Source organism: Trichechus manatus, unplaced genomic scaffold (genome assembly GCF_000243295.1).
Source record: "Trichechus manatus latirostris isolate Lorelei unplaced genomic scaffold, TriManLat1.0 scaffold00241, whole genome shotgun sequence".
Lineage (NCBI taxonomy): Eukaryota > Metazoa > Chordata > Mammalia > Sirenia > Trichechidae > Trichechus > Trichechus manatus.
Window position 1 is genome coordinate 1,474,038 of NW_004444177.1, and position 7,234 is coordinate 1,481,271.

The 7,234-nt window shown below is 42.4% G+C and overlaps 1 pseudogene; it reads left to right on the forward strand.

The window, feature by feature from the left end:
* The first annotated feature begins 3,479 nt into the window (after nt 1-3,479).
* On the forward strand, nt 3,480-6,622 carry LOC101355245 (TGF-beta-activated kinase 1 and MAP3K7-binding protein 2-like; annotated as a pseudogene).
* Nucleotides 6,623-7,234: the final 612 nt, after the last annotated feature.

A 7,234-nucleotide genomic window follows, 5' to 3' on the forward strand; every position in this document is an offset into this window, starting at 1 on the left:
AGGTTTCAGCTGAGCTTCCAGAGTCAGACAGACAAGGAAGACAGACTCAGCGGTCTACTTCTGAAAATAATTTTCCAGTGAAAACCTTATGAATAGCAGTGGAACATTGTCTGATATAGTGCCAGAAGATGAGCACCTCAGGTTAGAAGGCACTCATTCAAAAATGAAATGGAATGCATAAACTTCAATATCCTAGGTATTAGTGAGCTGAAATGGACTGATATTGGTCATTTTGAATCAGACAATCATATGGTCTACTAAGCCAGGAATGACAACTTGAAAAGGAATGGTGTTGCATTCATTGTCAAAAAAAACATTTCAAGATCTATCCTGAAGTACAACCCTGACAGCAATAGGATAATATCCATGCACCCACAAGGAAGACCAGTTAATACAACTGCTATTCAAATTTATGTACCAACCACTTAGGCCAAAGATGAAGAAATTGAAGATTGTTACCAACTTCTGTAGTCTGAAATTGATCAACCGTGCAATTAGGATGCATTGAAAATTACTGATGATTGGAATGTGAAAGTTAGAAACAAAGGAGAAGCATCAGTCATTTGAAAATATGGGCTTGGTGACAGAAACAATGCCAGAGATCCCATGATAGAATTTTGCAAAACCAACGACTTCTTCATTGCAAATACCTATTTTCACCAACATAGACAGCAATTATACATGTAGACCTCACCAGATGGAATACACAGGAATCAAATCAACTACATCTGTGGAAAGAGATGATAGAAAAACTCAATATCATCAGTCAGAACAAGGCCAGGGGCAGACTTCGGAACAGACCGTCAATTGCTCACATGCAAGTTCAAGCTGAAACTGAAGAAAATTAGAACAAGTCTACAAGAGCCAAAGTATGACCTTGAGTATATCCCACTTGAATTTAGACATCATCTCAAGAATAGATTTGAGGCATTGAACATTAATGACCAAAGACCAGGTGAGTTGTGGAATGACATCAGGGATATCACACATGAATAATGTAAGAAGTCATTAAAAAGACAGGAAAGAAAGAAAAGACCAAAATGGATATCAGAAGAGACTCTGAAACTTGCTGTTCAACATTAAGTGGCTAAAGTGAAAGGAAGAAATGATGAAGTAAAAGAGTTGAACAGAAGAATTCAAAGGGCAGCTGGAGAAGACAAAGTAATGTATTATAATGACATGTGCAAAGACCTGGACAGAAAACCAAAAGGGAAGAACAGGCTCTGCATTTCTCAAGCTGAAAGAACTGAAGAAAAAATTCAAGTCTTGAGTTCCAATACTGAAGGATTCTATGGAGAAAATATTAAATGAAGCAGGAAGCATCAAGAGAAGATGGAAAGAATACACAGAGTCACTATACCAAAAAGAATTGGTCAATGTTCAAGTATTTAAGGAGGCAGCATATGATCAGGAACCAATGGTACTTAAGGAAGAAGTCCAAGCGGCACTGAAGGCATTGGCAAAAAACAAGACTGCAGGAATTGATGAAATACCAATTGAGATGTCTCAGCAAACAGATGCAGCGCTGGAAATGCTCACTCGTCTATGCCAAGAAATTTGGAAGACAGCTACCTGGCCAACCGACTGGAAGAGATCCATATTTATGCCTATTCCAAAGAAAGGTGATCCAACTGAATGCAGAAATTATCAAACAATGCCATTAATATCACAGGCAATTAAAATTTTGCAAAGAATATTTCAAATGCGGTTGTAGGAGTGTATCAACAGAGAACTGCCAGAAATTCAAGCTGGATTCAGAAGAAGACATGGAACCAGGGATATCATTGCTGATGTCAGATGGATCCTGGCTGAAAGCAGAGAACACCAGAAAGATGTTTACCTGTACTTTATTGACTATGCAAAGGCATTCGACTGTGTGGATCATAACAAATTATGGATAACATTGTGGAGAGTGGGAATTCCAGAACATTTAATTGTGCTCATGAGGATCCTGTACATAGGTCAAGAGGCAGTCGTTCGAACAGAACAAGGGGAAACTGCATGGTTTAAAGTCAGGAAATGTGTGTGTCAGGGTTGTATCCTTTCACTATACCTATTCAATCTGTATGCTGAGCAAATAATCGGAGAAGCTGGAGTATATGAAGAAGAACAAGGCATCAGGATTGGAGGAAGACTCATTAAGAACCTGCATTAATGAGATGACACAACCTTGCTTGCTGAAAGAGAAGAGGACTTGAAGCACTTATTGATGAAGATTGAAGACCACAGCCTTCGGTATGGATTACACCTCAACATAAAGAAAATGAAAATCCTCACAACTGTGCCAATAAGTAACATCATGATAAGCGGAGAAAAGATTGAAGTTGTTAAGGATTTCATTTAACTTGGATACACAATCAACACCCATGGAAGCAGCAGTCAGGAAATCAAAAGATGCATTGCATTGGGCAAATCTGCTGCAAAAGACCTCTTTAAAGTGTTGAGAAGCAAAGATGTCACCTTGAAGACTAAGGTGTGCCTGACCCAAGCCATGGTGTTTTCAATCTCCTCATATGCATGTGAAAGCCGGACCATGAATAAGACGGAAGAACTGATTCCTTTTAATTGTGATGTTGGGGAAGAGTATTGAATATGCCACGGACTGCCAAAAGAATGAACAAATTTGTCTTGGAAGAAGTACCACCAGAATGATCTTTGGAAGCAACGATGGCGAGACTATGTCTCACATATGTTGGACATGTTGTCAGGAGGGATCAGTCCCTGGAGAAGGACATCATGTTTGGTAAAGTAGAGGGTCATCGAAAAAGAGGAAGACCTTCAACGAGATGAATTGACACAGTAGCTGCAACAATGGCCTCGTACATAAAAACGATCGTGAGGATGGCACAGGACCAGTCAGTGTTTTGTTCTGTTGTACATCGGGTTATTATGAGTTGGAATTGACTCGACAGCACTTAACAACATGAGGTAAAAGAAAGAAGTCAGAGACCAACCTGCCCTACAGAAGCAACTTCCTGGTAACACTGTGGAGTAGGAAAGGCAACTTGTTAAGATCAGGGAAAGTTGATTAAAAAGATACATTAGAGGACAGTATTTTGATTCGGACTGGGCTGGTGGATCCTTGGTGCAAGGGAGCGAGAGCTGGGGGCGGGGGCAGGGGTTGGGGGGTTGAGGGAGGGCACACGAGCGCGCGGGAGTGGTGGGGGCTGGGGTAGGGATCCGAGGATCAGGGAGCAGCGACGCCACCCAGCCAGGGTTTTTGATCTGCTGCAGCAGCAGGGCCGGTGGGGCGACCCAGCCCGGCCCCCTCCCCTCCGCCTCAGCCACGAGCAGTGGCTGCGGCTGCCCTGCCGATCTGAGGGGGCTGAGGGGGCTGAGCGCAGTGGGAGGAAGGGCTGAGGTGTCCCCCTTACCGGGTGGAATCAGAGGCGACGGAGGCGGCGCTGGAGGCGGCTAGGGTGGCTGAGGCGGCAGCAGCAGCGATGGTGGAGATGGCTGCCCTAGTGGGGGAGGCGGCGGTGGTGCAGGGCTCCAGACCCAGTTCCTGGACCTGCCCTGGAAAAGAAATATCCAGTAGAGATGAGCTCACTGCAGTTACTTAATTAAAAATTTGTAAGCTACAAAAATGGCAATAGGCCAACCAAGAATAGCTGCAATTTGAATTTTTCTATTTCCAGAAAATGCTTGGAGAGAAGAGATGAGTACTATTTCGACTAAGGCCTAGAATTGCCTACTGTACAATAGTCCTGATCAGGCAATATACGAATGTCCCAAGGAAGCCACCGACTTGATTTTCAGGTTTTACATGACCTTAGACAAAAATTCCCTGAAGTACCTGAAGTTGTTGTACCAGGTGCGTGTTACAGAATAATAATAACCTGGATGCCTGCTGTGCAGTTCTCTCTCAGGAGAGCACAAAATATCTTTCTGGTGAAGGAGACTTGAATTTTTCGGATGATTCTGGAATTTCTGGTCTACGCAATCACATGATGTCTCTCAACTTCGACTTGCAGTCACAGAATGTTTACCACTTGGAAGAGAAGGAAATAGAATGAATGGAAGTAGGACTCTAACCCACAGCATCAGTGATGGACAACTTCAGGGTGGTCAGTCCAGTAATGAACTATTTCAGCAGGAGCCACAGACAGCACCAGCTCAAGTTCCTCAAGGTTTTAACGTTTTTTGAATGTCCAGTGCATCTAGTGCTTCAAATTCAGCACCGCATCTTGGATTTCACTTAGGCAGCAAAGGAATGTCTAACCTTTCTCAACAGACTCCCAGATTTAATCCCATTATGGTAACTTTGGCCCCAAATATCCAGACAGGTCGTAATACTCCTACATCTTTGCGGATACATGGTATACCTCCACCTGTACTTAATAGTCCACAGGGAAATTCTATCTGTATTAGGCCTTATATTACAACTCCTAGTGGTACAGCTTGACAGACACAACAACATTCTGTCTGGGTATCTCAGTTTAATCTCATGACCCCTCAACAAGTCTATCAACCTTCACAATCTGGTCCCTGGTCTACTTACACTACATCTAATCCCCTGTCACATACCTCAGCCCAACAGACAAATCAGCAAGGCCACCAGACCTCTCATGTCTACATGCCCATCAGTTCACCTACTATGCCACAACTACCAATGATTCATTCATCTGGTAGCTCTCAGTCTTCTGCCCACAGCCAATACAACATTCAGAATATTTTAACTGGACCTCGAAAAAACCAGATTGAAATCCAGCTTGAACCCCCACAAAGAAACAGTTCTTCAAAATTGCAGTCCTCTGGACCTCGAACCTCCAGCAGTTCCTCTTCGGTCAACAGCCAGACCTTAAATCGAAATCAGCCCACTGTTTACATAGCTGCCAGCCCCCCAAATACCAACAAGGTAATGTCCTGTAGTCAACCCAAGGTCTATGTTTCAGCCAGTGCAACCGCAGGAGATGAACAGGTCATGCAGAATCAGTCCACCCTCTTCATATCCACAAACTCTAGAGCATCTGCTGCCTCCAGGAATATGTCTGGGCAAGCGAGCATGGGTCCTGCCTTTATTCATCACCACCCTCGCAAAAGTCTAGCAACAGGCAATAACTCTGCAACTTCTCCTCGAGTGGTGGTCACTCAACCCAATACAAAATATACTCTCAAAATTACAGTTTCTCCCAATAAGCGTCCTGCAGTTTCACTAGGAGTGGTGTCCCCTACCTTTGAGCTTACAAATCTTCTAAACCATCCTGATCATTGTGTAGAAACAGAGAACATTCAGCACCTCACGGACCCTGCTTTAGCACATGTGGATAGAATAAGTGAAGCGTGGAAATTGAGTATGGGATATGATGATGCTGCTGACACACAAGCTTTGTTGATACCCTAGAAGGCCAGGATGGAACGACTTCAAAGAGAGCTTGAGATTCAAAAGAAAAAGCTGGATAAACTAAAATCTGAGGTCAATGAAATGGAAAATAATCTAACTCGAAGGTTCCTGAAAAGATCAAATTCCATATCCCAGATACCTTCACTTGAAGAAATGCAGCAGTTGAGAAGCTGTAATAGACAACTGCAAATTGACATGGACTGCCTTACCAAAGAAACTGATCTTTTTTCAAGCCCGAGGACCACATTTTAATCCCAGTGCTATTCATAACTTTTATGACAATATTGGATTTGTAGGTCCTGTGCCACCAAAACCCAAAGATCAGTGGTCCACCATCAGAACACCAAAGAATCAAGACACAGAAAATGCTAAGGGAGGGCAGTGGAATTGCACTGCCTGTACTTTTTTGAACCATCCAGCCTTAATCCATTGTGAACAGTGTGAGATGCCAAGGCATTGCTGAGCCAAAAGGCCCTGTATCTTCTCTAAATCCACATCTAAAGTTCAAGAATCTAGTCTGTCATCGGGGGAAAAGTTTCACTGCTACATAGGACTTTGTCAAATAGAAGGTGTGACAGGATGGTGTTGTGCTAATGTTAAATGTCAGCCCACAGAGCTAATAATACCTCAGTAGAATGTCATAGGCAGTGAAATCCATCACATGAAAGACAGTCTGCCGAAACACTTGATTGCCCGCTGCCTAACCGTGTACAGTGTTACCAGTATCCCATCATGGATAATTCTCAGTATGTTAATGCTTGGGTGTTCCCAGTACCTTTTCCCCCTCATGTCACTACTGAATTTTGACAGGAGGAAGGAATAGAATGATCACTTTTTTTCTTTTTAAAGCTTTCAGTGAAACACTACACACACACAAGGAAAAAGAACAATGTTTAACTGTTCAAACTGTTTACTGCTGCATAGTGCCAATGGATAGGGGAAGGACTTCACACATCTGTGGTACTCTTGGCCTTGTCTTTGTCTTCCCTGAAAACGTCTTCATTCTGTGAAGCTAGCATCTAGGTTCTAAAGATGAAAAGGAGAGCAGCACGCGTCATCTGTACAAATGAGCAGTGTAACACCCCAGAGCTTTTCTTACTGTACAGCTCTCTAGAGTCTGCTTTAAGTGATTTCTTTGTTCCTTTATTATTTTCTTATATTTCTATATGTATAGTGTAATAGTCTTCTGTTAACTAATTTTCATTTTTCCTTTTAGTGATTAAGCACAATCGTGTCCCTTTTTATGCTTTACCTGAGAGAAGCAATGCCTTAAAATAAAAAAGCATTAATGAAATGAAACTATGCACAACATCCCTTTCTTCTCCTTATTCTGTAGTGACCCTGATACATGTCAGTGTTCTGTGAAGACATGCAGATGCTTCACAGTGGATTGCAAAAAGTAGCAAAGAATCGTGCCTCTAGGTCACACACACACTGACTTCAGCGATGGGTGACACAATACAGTGTTTTGTCTTCCACAGGGAAGCTTAAAACAGAACATATGTTTAACCCACCAACAGAGCAACAAGGTTGAGCTGGCTTCATCTGCCTGGTGTCCTGCAGAACTTGCACAAGAGATTATGATGGGGAAAGTACGGTTTTAAAACCAGCAACAGCAGCAGTACCCACAACCCTTTTTATGGAGAGTTTAAATGCTTTACTGTTCTGGCAATCGGTTTCTAAACCTGACCTGGTGGCAGTATCATATGTATTTATAAAACAAGGCTAGCCATATTTAGGACAACTGAAGAAAAGCTGGAAAAAAGAAAAGCAAACTTGAACACTGAAGCAACCTCAAGCATCTCTGTATTTTGATGATATATTTTTATAAGGAAAATAAATACTCAGGTTATCAGGAATGTATATAACAAAATAAAATCAAGAAAAAGA